We start from the raw sequence: 14,308 nt of genomic DNA on the forward strand, positions 1-14,308 counted from the left end.
GCGATTTGAAAATTTGAAATCATGACGAAATTAAATCTCTAAAGTGGTAGTCGGTAATAGGTCCATAAGGAAGGGTTTGACTTTTCGATATTTACCAAACGTCGTAGGTTTATCATTATTCCATATGAATGTGAACATTCTATCGTTGGCATTGGTTTCCCTGGTATTTTTCTAGCCGGAATTCTTTCTAGAAATACATTAGGTATTTACGGGAGGTGTCATGTTAAGGTTGCCAACATCTTAAGTGAAAGCGATTTTTTTTTTAGATCGAACTGGATTCGAACTTGGAATATCTAGGTTATCAGTCCGTGTAGTTAATACATAAGGTCGTTTTTACGTGAGAATATCTGGTGTTGTTTGAAGGTCAAGATTATTTTTACATTCTTTAATCTCTTTGATACTGAAATTTCAATTTTTGGGAGATGCCATAAAGTACAAGAGTCAAATGTTGGGACAAATACTACACTTTGACCTGAGCCGATTGTGTAAACGGTTGACATTGATTTGAGACATGTTTGTTCAAATTCAAAGTACTCCTTGTTGTGAATCATGATTTTCATAGAATAAAACCCGACCTTGTTTTTTAACTTTGCCTTAGAAGGGGGCCCAATAAATGGGGACCATACACGAGTGTCTGTGACTTTGTCGATTTGGAAGGAGAGAGAACAAGAGAGGGAAGGAGAAAGAGAGAGAAAGGAAAAGAGAACAAATGTGAAAGAGTTTATGTCAGAGTGAAATAGAGAAGGGGTACTAACGCGTGAGGGACGAGAGAGAAAGAAAGAGAGACAGAAAGAGAAGTAGAGATGAAGATAGTATGACAGAGTGAATATTAGAGAAAGAGAGAGACGGAGAGAGGGGAGAGGCGGAGGGTGATAATCCGTCAAGTTAATTTCAGATCTTTCTCTCATCGAGTTATAAAGCTCTCACTGTTTTTCTTTCATCTCGAGTAAAAATCGACACCGTCGACTGTCGGGCTGAGGAAGAGAGGGAGCGACGTGGTGAGCGGCAAGGGAAGGGGGAGGCAAAAGAAGACCTGGCCACCCCGAGAAAATCGGCGGTTTTAATTTCGAGTCAAGTTCTTAGACACCCCTTGACGTTAAAAGTACTTGCCGGTCGAAAGGCAGTGATTGTGTATCTCTAAGTGGAACACACATGTCTCTTAATAGAGTTGCTTGATTTATTTGGAACCACCGCACGCAGACAAAACTGATGACTGTGGCGATTCGAGCTCATTAGTGGGGCCACTGAACTGTTGCAATACCAGCTGTGAAGTTCCACTTGACGTGTCGATATTATTTAATCAAAAAGCCCTGTTCTGTAGGATTACGAGGACCTGGTTATGTCGACGCGAGGAGTTAGGTGACATTTTCTGAGAAAAAGAAAATTAGCGAACACCGTAGAAATTGACGCTGCATATTCTTTCGTTAGTCATAAAGAAAGTGCGTTCTTCTGTTGCGTTATCGGTCTTCTCTCACCCTTCTGTCAATTTCCCTGGAGTTTTGGTTCTCTTCAGTGTCGATATACTATTAGAGATGATTGATGATTTTTTTTTTTCTTTCATATAATTTAGTAGTCTGGATTCATAGCTCTCGAACGTATACAAAGATGCTCGGTTTTCAAATTTTCACTCAAACATTTTTCTCTCAGCCCTCAAAATCAATAGAGATGAGGCCATTCCTGCAATGATCGGGTACCTGTTGATCGCGGTGTAAGGCTGGTTCTGTGGAGTTTTAGGAGAGTTTTAGCCTTGCCTTCTCTCTTTGCGAAGGGGGATGTTTATTGCTAATTGTTTAAGGTGCCCTAACCAAAATCAAAAGAGTATAAGCCATTATTAAAAAGATCTTATCTTTGTTGACGGTGGTATATTGCTGGGATTCACCATCCCAGGATTTGCCTTCTCTCTTTGAGAAGTGGTTAGTTTATTGCTAATCGCCGTCGAGGCTGCCCAGGTTTTTTTTTTTTTTTTTCATCTTCCTTAACGGGAATATACATGCGACTGGGAACCGCTTGTGAATTTCATACTCTCATGGAACTTCCCCCTTTGGGGGAATCCGGCTAAACCTGCATAGAGTTAGTACCGTCTCCGTTTTTTTTTGGGGGGGGGAGTGTTCCTCGGTTGTAGTAATCCTTGTCCCTCCTCCTCTAATCTCACAGTGAAAAGTGTGTATTATTTATCACGCTCCCACGGGAAGATATGACGCAGGTCTTCTCAAAGTAAGAAGGAAACCCTTGCGAGTGGTGATCCTCGTAGAACTGTACAAGACCAGTTGTATAATTCAGTCAACGGGGAAAAAATTATCTCAATAATGGTCTAAACTCTGTTGGCTTTGGTGCCGGGGGGTGGTTTCCTTAAAACGGAATCTGTTTCGGCGTCTAATTAAGCAATTGTGAAATCTCCAGGATAATTTTGTCCACGGCTATGTAGGATTTGAAAAGCCACCGGAACAGATTCCCTCTTAAGGAAACCGCCTCCCCGGCACCAAAGCCAACAAAGGTTAGACCATTATTGAGATAATTGATTAAATAATTCGATTAAATAATTCGATTAAATAATTGATTAAATTATTCGATTAAATAATTCGATTAAATAATTCGATTAAATAATTGATTAAATAATTGATTAAATAATTGATTAAATAATTCGATTAAATAATTCGATTAAATAATTGATTAAATAATTGATTAAATAATTGATTAAATAATTCGATTAAATAATTCGATTAAATAATTCGATTAAATAATTCGATTAAATAATTCGATTAAATAATTGATTAATTAATTGATTAATTAATTGATTAAATAATTGATTAAATAATTGATTAAATACTTGATTAAATACTTGATAAAATAATTGATTAAATAATTGATTAAATAATTAATTGTTTTTATTTAATTATTTTCGTTGCGTAATAATTTATATCAGTTTGCACTATGTTAAACATTTAAAATAAAATAAAATATTGTTAATTACGGTTTGGGGGAAAAAAGGATCCACTGATGTCGGTCGCTGCTACTAAGTCGGAATAAGGGCATGTGAGCGAAAATAAAGTAGAATCAAGGAGTCATCTTCTACAGGATAACCTCTTGCGCATTTATTTCTTTAAAGTAAAAAAATAATTTATTTAAAAAATATCTATCTTTACTTATTTTTCCAATAACATTTCAAATGCTAAATGATATACTCGATCAAAGTGTAGTATCTGCTTTGATGCTGCACTAGAAGTGTCAGAAACCGATCTTAAGAATGCGTGAAAAAATTGAATAATTCGACCTCTATTTTTACAAGCTTATAACTACTTGAAAAATGTAATTCGCCCCCTAATTTGTTTTTTCAATTAAAGAAGCAAAGGCCAAATTTTAAAAAAATAACAGGTTTAATAGCAAATTATGCAATTTTTTTTTTATCGTTTTTTTTTTAAAAAAGATTTGAAGAAAATCAACGAAATTTTACTTGCTTCGGTTATAAAAAATCGATATAAAATCGAAAAACTCACTTACCTATAAAAAATACTATTGAATGTTTAGTTCCATTCTTTATTGTTCAGAATTTATCCATATTTATATTTTAAATTCCATTTATTTTTTAAATAAAAGAATTTTTTAAACGACTGTTTGAAAAAAAGCGAGGTAACGCAAGCATTTTTACGTCTTCATCGAAAAACCGAAAGTCGCCGTTGGTCCTTGTTTGAACTACGGATGGATAGAAGGCAGTAAAAACCACACGTTCGCGTTAGCCATGTAGCCTTGATCTTTTATCTTCAATTTGTGATATATAAAACATTGGTACATAAATTAAAAGACATTTCAAAATGTGGGGGTGAATTTCAAAAACATTTGTCTAAAATACTATATTCGGTTTCAACTATCGATGGACAGGAGGCAGTAAAAACCACACGTTCGCATTAGCCGTGTAGCCTTGTGCCTGAAGAAATATGTGTTCTCATAGTTTAAAAATAGTCAAATTTTACTTATAAGATTTTGGCTTAAAAAAAAAACACGAGAAGAATTTTTTTCTTTTCTCAAAGAAATACATAATTTTTTTTATTTATTATATTTTCATTCTTCTTTATCGAGTGAAATTTTTTTAAATATCTAAAAAAAGAAAACAGTGAATGAAATAGAAAAATTGTCGTCATCGTCCATTACTTACTGGACAATATAAGCAGAACATGGGCTTCCAATTAAAAAAAATCAACGTGGTTTAAAAAAAAATGGTTTTACACTTTGGACTTTACAGGTAAATTTCCAAAAAAACACTCCTTTTTTTGTTTAAATTTACAATATATTATTTGTTGATCTTTTATCTTCAATTTGTGATATATAAAAGTTTGGTACATAAATTAATTATTGAAATTTTAATAGACATTTAAAAATGGGGGGGTGAATTTAAAAAAAAAACGTTTGTCTAAAATATTATAGTCGGTTTATTGGAAAGAGCATAAAATTTCACATTGACCCTGAAAATATCGTAACAATTTAACTAATAGAAAAATTTTGATAGATTTTTTAAGTTTAAAAATTGAAAAAAAATTAACTCGTAAAATTCAATTGATTTCATTTCGTAAAAAATGACTGCATGAAGGCGCGCGGGCACTTTGTAAACACTTTTTTTTTAAATAAGAATATTTCTATTATTTTTTAAACAACTTTAATAGTTTATCTTGGAAGCATATTCTATAAAGAAAATAAACAACCCACTTTTAAAAGAGAAATTACGAGTTTTTGATATTTTATTCGCAGTTTCGTGTTAGGGGTGTCAAAAATTCCTACAAAAATTCTGATACACCTATGGATGCACTTCGACTTTTTTGTCCGCGATCAAAGGAGGAGAAACCCGTCATGACTAAGGCAATTTTAACTTTTCTTCCTATCCAGAATGCCCGTTTTGAGGAACTGAATTTACCCACATTAAAAACTAACCTCGTGTCTAACTCGGTGCCTGGAAAACTCAACCCCGGAAAACTCGTCCCCTTTCGCTAGGTAGGAAAACTGGTCCCTTATTGAATAAATATCAATTGAAAACACATTTTATGATCGTTCTTGAAGGAGACATTGTTTTTTTAAATAGACTATAGCCCCCCCCCATAATATTTTTTAAAATATTTTTACTTGTTTAATGTTTTTTTGTTTTTTTTTAAATAAAATCGATGTTCTAAGTGTCCGCTTTCTACCTAACTGGCTAAGTTTTTAGCGGTTTCACTTATTTTAAAGCGTTTATTATGTTCATACAAAGTTAATTACAATTTTTTTTTTGTTCTTATTTTAACTTTTTTTTTAGTCATAAAAACAATAATAAAAATAAAACCAAAAAATTAAAAAATAGGGAGCGATTCGATTCTTCTTTACTTTTTTGTTTTGGTTTTTTAATTATGATAGTTTTTTTTTTTTGTTATGTTTTTGTTTTCTCTTATACCAAATGCACTCATGCGTTATTTAAAATTATAATTTTATCAATTATCAACATTTATTGTCGTCTGTCAAATTTTGCAAAAATTAACTAATAAATTAAAAGCGAAATATTTTGGGGGGCGCGAGAGATGCCATGTGCTAACAATCTCTCGTTAACTCATTTTTAATTTTTTTAATTTTTACTTCAAAATTCTAAAATCAATCATTAAGAGAAAAGGTAATCACTAAATAAATTTATTAATCAATTTTATTGAAAACTTCGCTATCGTTTATCAAGAATCTTTTTAATTTCATTTTTTGTTGGTTGTTTTTCGGAGGGAGATATAGTTTTTACCCCACCCCCTCTCTAAATTATATTTTAAAAAATATTAAAATTTTCTTTTTAAAACCAAATCTCCCTCAGTAATTTCTTTAATTTTCTATTTTTTAGCGATTATCAAGACCCCTAAGATGTGATATACCAGACATTATTTCTCGTTCTCACGTAACACTCGACGTGTTTTTGTGTTTGTTTTCTGTGTTTTTTTTTCTTTAGCGAATAAACGATTCCAAATAAATTAAACAACATAGTCGGCGAGGTAGAAAAATCGATTTTACCCTTTTATAAACAACAGTAAATAAGGAAATTCTTTTTATATCATTATAAAAAAAAATATGCGGTCTCGTTTATGAACATAATAAACGCTTTAAAATAAGTGAAACCACTAAGAACTTAGCCAGTTAGGTAGAAAACGGACACTTAGAACATCGATTTTATTTTTTTTTTAAAAATCATTAAACAAGTAAAAATATTTTTTTTAAATATTATGGGGGGGGGGCTATAGTCTATTTTAAAAAAAACAATATCTCCTTCAAGAACGATCATAAAATGTGTTTTCAATCGATATTTATTCAATACGGGACCAGTTTTCCTACCTAGCGAAAGGGGTCGAGTTTTCCCGGGGTCGAGTTTTCCCGGGGTCGAGTTTTCCCGGGGTCGAGTTTTCCCGGGGTCGAGTTTTCCCGGAGACGAGTTTTCCCGGAGACGAGTTTTCCCGGGACGAGTTTTCCCGGGACGAGTTTTCCTAAATTCGTCTAACTCTGCCTTCGTGGGGAGGCAAGTAAATAGGAACCTTTAAAATGCAAAACAATATCTTAAAAGTGACAATATTATTTTATTAACAAAGTCACGTAAGACACATGTGGCAGATAAAAAGATAGACAAAGCATTCGTGATCAACACCACATCCTTGAGACATTTTTCTATCACTGACGGAAAAGTCATTAAAGAAAATGAGGTTTGCAAAGGATCTTATGTGGTTGAAAGTTTGTCGCGGGATTTCTTTATGATAAATAAATAATTTATTTTAAAAGAAAAATATTATTTCTGACGTTCTTAAATTTTTAATTAGTTTTTTTTTTTTCTCTCGGCGAGTGAATCTCGATAAGGGGGGTATTTAGTTCTCTCCCACTTCAAGAACTGTGATACCAGGGTCGGAAAGTGGGATTTAGAAGTCAGCGCTCCCAAAAAGTGCCTGGACAGACCCGTTCGCATGCCTCAGGCAATTAGCAATAAATTAAAATCTTTTCAAAGAAAGAAGGCAAAGCCTGGAAGGGTGGGCCTTCTATAACTGCTCATAAATAGCATTATTTCACCGCAATCAACAGGGACCAGGTCAAGCAACTAAATCCCACCCCTTCACAGTAGAGATCCCTAAGTGCAATAAAGTCTTTTACTCCAATAGTTTCTGCCCCAGAACTGCGGGTCTTTGGAACTCCCTTCCGAGATTCTGCTTTCTCAACTGCACTGATATGCAGAAGTTCAAGTGTAATGTTAACAAACATCTTTCTACTCATCTCCCTTCATAATGACCCTGCTAATTAAGTCCCTGATTGTAGCCCCCTGCTTCAAAGTGGCACTGTGCCTTGTATGGGGTGAAAATTGAATAAAAAAAAATTACAGGAATGCTATAATCTCCGTTGGTTTGGTAAATTTGGTGAATCTCTATAAGGAATCAAGGATGTACTGAGTCTTGATTATTAAAACCCAGTTTTATGATCAACAGGAAAAGAGGAAATCCTTCTGGCCCACTCACTCTTCAGCAAATACCACCCATCTAGCGGTCACCCTGATGTTCTGCTAAAGTGCGATTTCAAGTGTTCGAAATATCGGGAAAATTTGATTGACTGCGACCACACAACGCGACGCTCAGTGCTTTGGTCAAGTGCTTGGCCGATGGAGACTTTTTTTTGTGGGGGGGGGGGAACTATAAAAAGTAAATAACAAAATACAATTCTTCAGAATGGAAAAGGAGGTGATTTGGTAAAGAAGGGGTGACCCCACCCACCCTCCCTAATGAAATAATCTGGGGACTAGAAGAAGAAGAAGAAGAATGAAAGAAACGTTTATTTGTACCATGTGAGGAATGCAGATGTTCTTTTAGGCGCTTATTTTTGTTTATTACAGCCTATTTCATTCACACTAAATAAAAATGAATACATTAGTAAATGGACAAACAACAACGATTATTTTAAGATACGTCCGTTCAATATGCACGTTTGGCGATACAAATACGATTCAAAACTTAAGTGTGACAGACTGACAGAAAAGCAGATCATTGCTAAAGGTACAGAATAGTTAACACTGAAGTCTGAAAAGTTCATAAGCAAAAGAAAAACGAGGTTTTGTCCGACTTAGACTCCAGCCTTTTCAGGTTTATTTTGCCGAAGTCTTTCCGTCGAACTCGGGAATCTGCACGGAATTTCGAACGGAACTCTTTATTTAATCCATGGAGGTAGTATGGTCTCGTTCCATGACTGGTAAAATATATTAATTTAGGAAAACTCGTCCTCGGAAAACTCGTCTCCGGAAAACTCGTCTCCAGAAAACTCGACCCCTTTTACTAGGTAGGAAAACTGGTCCCTTATTGAATAAATATCGATTGAAAACACATTTTATAACCGTTCTTGAAGGAGATATTATTTTTAAAAGAGAATACACATCCCATAATATTTATAAAAAATATTTTTACTTGTTTTAAAAAAAATTAATTTTTCTAAGTTTTCGTTTTCTACCTTTGAAAGTTTTTGGTATTTCAACTAATTTTAAAGAGTTTTTTTAGTTAAAAAAAAAAAAAAAAGAAAGTTATGTCGAGTGCTACTTATGAACAAAAAATGTCCGACATAAGAGTATCACGTCTTAGGAGTATAATTCCTCAAAAATAGAAAATTAAAGAAACTATTAAGGTAGATATAGTTTTAACACGAGCCCCCGCCACAACAAGAAAATAAATTTGTATATTTTTAGATAATAATGCACATCCCATAATATTTTGAAAAATATTTTTACATGTTTATTGTTTTGGAAATTTAAATTGACTTTTCTAAGTTTTCGTTTTCTACCTAGCTTTGTAAGTTTTTGGTGTTTACACTTATTTTAAGGAGTTTATTCAATTAAAAAGAAGTAACAAGTAATGTCGGACTCGACATTACTTAGTAAATAATTTTTAACAAAAAATATCCAAAAATTAAAGAAAATACTGAGGTAGATATAGTTTTAAATGAGCCCCCCCCCCATCTCTAAAAGAAAATAAATTTGTATATTTTTTAAGTACTGCACAAGTGCCCCCATAATGACTTTATTATTTCAGCGCGATACCAAAATTACATAAGACCGTGTTTTTCTTTTTGTTGTTTTGTAATAACACAAGAATTATTTAAACTGAATTAATTCTTCTAAATAAAATAATTGCTTTCTTTGATAATATGTGTTTTCTTTTTTTGTTGTTGTTGTTGTTTCGTAATGACACAAAGTGTTAAAACTAGAGTATTTTTTAAAATAAATATTTGGTTTCGTTTTTCATATCTTGACTCCGTGATCAAGTTTATTTTTTAATTTTTTTTAAGCAAGAGTTAAAATTTTTTTTTTTTTTAATAGTATGGGGGTGCATAGTCTCTTTTAAAAAGAATACCTCCTTCAAGAACGGTAATAAAATGTGTTTTCAATCGATATTTATTCAATAAGGGACCAGTTTTCCTACCTAACAAAAAGGGGGATTTTTCCGGGTACGAGTTTTCCGAGTACGAGTTTTTCGGGTACGGGTTTTCCGGAGACGAGTTTTCCCGGGACGAGTTTTCCGAGCATCAGAATATATATATATATATATATATATATATATATATATATATATATATATATATATATATATATGTGTGTGTGTGTGTGTGTGAGTCATCCGTATACAATACTGTTTCGCTGTATCACAGCTCATCAGTTCGGCCAGACAGGCAACTACCTCAAACCAGGATCGACAAATATTACATAGTCGCTACACTGAACATGTTAATGTTTCAGAGCAATTGGTTTATTAAAAAAACAAAAGTATTTCATCAGGCAACGGAAATAAAGTTTAGTTTAAGAACCAGATGCTTTGAATAGCAGCTAAACTTTATTTCCGTCGCCTGACGAAATGCTTTTGGTTTTTTAATAATCCAGTTGCTCCGAAACATTAGCATGTTCAGTGTAGCGATTATGTAATATTTTTTATATAAATAAAAATATTATGTTTTGCTCTTTTTTATTGAGCACTCGTAATAATCTGTGTGTGTGTATTGTGGATTTTTAAAAATATTTTTTAAAAGACTTTTGTAAACCATCGACGAAGTAAGTTGGTATTTTCGTAGATTGTTAAATATTTTCAAAATTATACACACAGCTGAAAGTCCTTAAATTGTACAAGATTCTTGATAGGAACTTCCCTAAAATTATCTCATAAACAAAAATACAGTAAAAATATCATCCTAAACACCTATAAACATAGCGAAAACAATAACGCAAAAATAAGAAAGTGAAGACAAATTACTAGCCAGAACACTGAAAATGAACTTCTCTGTAACAGAAACAATAATGAATATCCCTCGAATTGTAAATCCCTATATATATATATATATATATATATATATATATATATATATATATATATATATGTGTGTGTGTGTGTGTCAGGTCATATCATATGCTACTGGTACCATGTAACCCAGTACTACCTGCCTCATGGTCGGGTCACCCGCAACTAAACTAGTTCCCCCACCAGACTTGTTTTGGTGAGGAGGGCTGCTAGTCTCCCTGAAGGATTAAAAACAAGACCTTCCAAAGGGCGAATGAACCATTTTCGGGGTCAACGGCCAACTAGTACCGCGTATATTTATGTGTATATATATATATATATATATATATATATATATATATATATATGTGTGTGTGTGTGTGTGCTGAGGTAGAGGCGGCTCCCGTACGCCGTGGTAAAGGCAACATTTCTAGGAGAAGCAAATCTCTGATTTAGAAAACCATAAAGCGGGAGACCAGTACCCGCATTAAGCTGGTCTGCAGTTTAACTTGTTGCTGGCTATCTTGCTGTTGCTTGTTGCTGGATCTCAACATTTTGAACCGAGAGAGAGACTTAGCTGTCGTACAAAGCTAAAACTCTGTAACATCATCTTTTTATAAATACTCCCTCAGGCATTTGGGCTCATGGATTATAAGTGTCTGAGGTAGTGGCACTCGTCTGACAAGACGTTGCAATCATATATATATATATATATATATATATATATATATATATATATATATATATATATATATATATATGCGATGTCACTGAAAATAATAAAACTAGAACATATTCCGGGTCGAAGATTCGGTTGCCATATTGCATCTTCCAAAATAAAAACATGAGGACATAAATAAGAAACCAACATGTTTAACTAAATTGTGTAATGAAACTACGTAAAAATAACATAGAGTACAAATTTATATGGTCAATATTAGAAAATGCAAGAACATTGCTTAACTTTGGTGGTCTAATGAGAACCTGTTTATCAACGTGCTTCTGAATGGTACCCCATTGGCGGAAGTTGAACAGTTCACCTCCCTGGACAGTACCATTACGAACACTGGAAAAATCGATGAAGAACTGTCAAAACGGACACAAGCGGCTATATCAGCCTTCGGAAAATTGAGAGACCGTCTGTGGAATCAGAGGGGAGTCAGATTAAAGCTCAAGATGAAAGTGTACAGAGCTATTGACCTACCATCACTCCTGTACAGCTCAGAAACCTGGACTCTCTACAGACGCCACTTCAAGAGATTAAACCTGATACAACAAAGGCACCTCCGTCATCTAATGGGTATCTCTTGGAAAGCCCATGCATCGAATTTTGAAGTACTAGAAAAGGCTAAAATGCCCAATGCTGAAGAAATAATTGTAACAAACCAACTGAGATGGACAGGACATGTCACGCGCATGTCAGACAACAGATTACCAAAAGCAGTTTTCTTTGGTGAGCTCAAAGAAGGTACACGACCACTAGGCGCATCGAAACTGCGCTATAAAGACCTGTTCAAGAGACATTTGAAAAACAGAAACCAACTCAACGACGACTGGAGAAGAAAAGTTGAAGATCGGATAGTTTGGAGAAGTGTGGTATCAGGCGCAGCTGATGCCATTGGAGATCAAAGCATTGCTGCTTGGGAAGCAAAAAGAGCGTGACTACGGGCGCCACTACCTAGATTTCGTGCCATCAGGTGTCACATATGCGGCTGGGGTTTCAGAGCTCCAACCGGACTCACAATGCACCTTCGACACGGACATTAACCAACCTCTGCGTCGTCGTCGAAATCGACGGACTGCCCGAGAGAGACAGAGAGATGTATCAACGTAATTATTCCTTATATGATCAGGTTTAACGTGATGGGTTGTTGAATTATGATGAATATCATGAGAGGATTGAAACTGGTGAATAGAATGGACAAAATTTGACCACTTATGAGGACGATCTATGACAAATATTTGTTGACATTGGACTCGAAGACGGTCACGTTGTTGTCTTCGGGAAGTAGTATGGTACTCGTAGTGTGTCCAACAGATGAGAAGTTTTGAAAAAAGAAACTATGTTTGTGCACGTTCTGCTCAATGTTAGATAATAATATTAATAGCAGCTGTATCCGGCGTTGCCCGGCATTAAACATAACGTTAAATTCTTTTTAAAAATGGATTAAAAAAACAGAAAGAAACTGAGACATGTGCTTACTAATATTATGCTTTTTCTAAACACTTCACTTCTTATCAGTAAAAAAATACTTGAGCTGAGATCAAAACCAAAAAACAATGAATCAAGAACGATAACCATTTCACCAGCTTGATACGCTCTTTAAAAAGTGTTTCCAAACCTACTTATTCTTAACATAATTTGAACGATTCGCGTATGCGCAGTCGTGAAACAGTTCACAAACAAATAAAAATCCGCTGACCCCCCCCCCGAGTACCAATTTTTCAATTTTGACTCCTTAGCAGCAATTTTTCCGGATGAAAATCAATTAAAAAGTTTTATACATGCCTGAATACCCTATATACCAAACTTCAAGTCTTTAGATAAAACATTCGTTGGGTATATCGGTTGAAAGTTGCCCTCACACAAACACATTCTCACTTTTTATTGATTTATTTATTGCAGAATAATTGAGTCCGAATATCCATAATTTGTTGAAGATTTTTTTTTTTTTTTTTTTTTTTTTTTTGGTATGCACACTAGAAGGACAAATTGGCAGATTTCAGACTTCGTCAGCGTCAGCAGGAATTTGGTGTAAGAGATCAGAAACAAATTGAAAGATCCACGATTCGACTACGATGCGACACCAGAAAGATAAACGCATAATCGATGATTTAACGCTGTCAAAATGCCGGAGATAGTCGCTAAATGTTACGTTATACAACCCTATCTCTTCTCCATCTTTTTCCTGATGGTCTCAGGTTTGTCACCGATTACATCTTTGTTCTCAGCAAGGTAAAGAAACTCTGGATCAACCAAGCAACTGCGGGTAACTCGTACGCATGGCAACAAGACTCAACGCGTTACCATATCAATCGAAAAACTCAGGTTGGACTATCAGAGTAGTGAGTAGACCATTTATCATTTGCTCGCCTGACTGCAACCCCCCCATCGACAGTTTTGTATGAAACGTGGTTAAACGATATACGGCATAATCACGTTTGACACACCGGTTCCCGCTGGATAACCGAAGTTAAGCAACGTTGTACCCGGTCAGTACTAAATGGGTGACCATTTGGGACTTCCAGGTGCTGTATGTGCTCTCCGCTTATCTCGGCATTGTTACCAGTCGTCTTGGACTTCTCCTTACCACTGGAACCAAACAATGCCGATTCAGGAGAAGTGTGGTTAGAGATTGCGCAACCCTTGCCTCACAATTACACACGCAGCTGGCCCTACAGGGGGTATCCTTTGTCTTTCGAGACTGAACAGAGGCATTGAAGGTTGAACGAGAAGTATCCCTTATTTTGCTACTAAATATACGAGTATCGATGAGGAGTATCCTAAAGAATTGTAAAATCAGCAGTAGATACACACATGACCCCATCATATAACTAATATTATTAGATTGGAACCTACTTATCGGCTTGAAGCAGTCGCTCGTCTAGTCAAACTGAAGACCTGGCATACAACGAAACAGTCAGTCTGTAGATGTTCTCTATTTTTTTAATTGGTTGAGCACTCTATCGTAGAAAATTTCTGGTCGTGTCTGGAGATAATGCATAGCTCTTTGAAAAAGGATACAGACTTTCGACCGATGAAAACGTCTAATTACAACATATATAGACATTTACATTTCTCTTTGTTCGCTCAGGGTAATGATGGCGTAGGGGTACAGATTCTAACAGATGAGAAAGCAGTTGGGTTTCAATTTTGACTTAATCACTCGTTCGTCACGTCAAACTGAATATTAGATATTCAACGAAACAATATATACATAGACTAGCTGAAGTACCCGACGTTGCCAGGTTGTATTTGATATATTTGAATATTCTGTCCTCATACATAATTATTTTATTGTTTAAACGAAATA

The 14,308-nt window shown here is 34.7% G+C and overlaps 1 pseudogene; it reads left to right on the forward strand.

Moving 5' to 3' along the window:
- The first annotated feature begins 13,417 nt into the window (after positions 1–13,417).
- On the forward strand, positions 13,418–13,535 carry LOC145248418 (5S ribosomal RNA; annotated as a pseudogene).
- The last annotated feature ends 773 nt before the right edge of the window (positions 13,536–14,308 follow it).

The sequence above is a fragment of the Euprymna scolopes genome, chromosome 26, assembly GCF_053919585.1.
Source record: "Euprymna scolopes isolate OS-2025 chromosome 26, ASM5391958v1, whole genome shotgun sequence".
NCBI lineage: Eukaryota > Metazoa > Mollusca > Cephalopoda > Sepiida > Sepiolidae > Euprymna > Euprymna scolopes.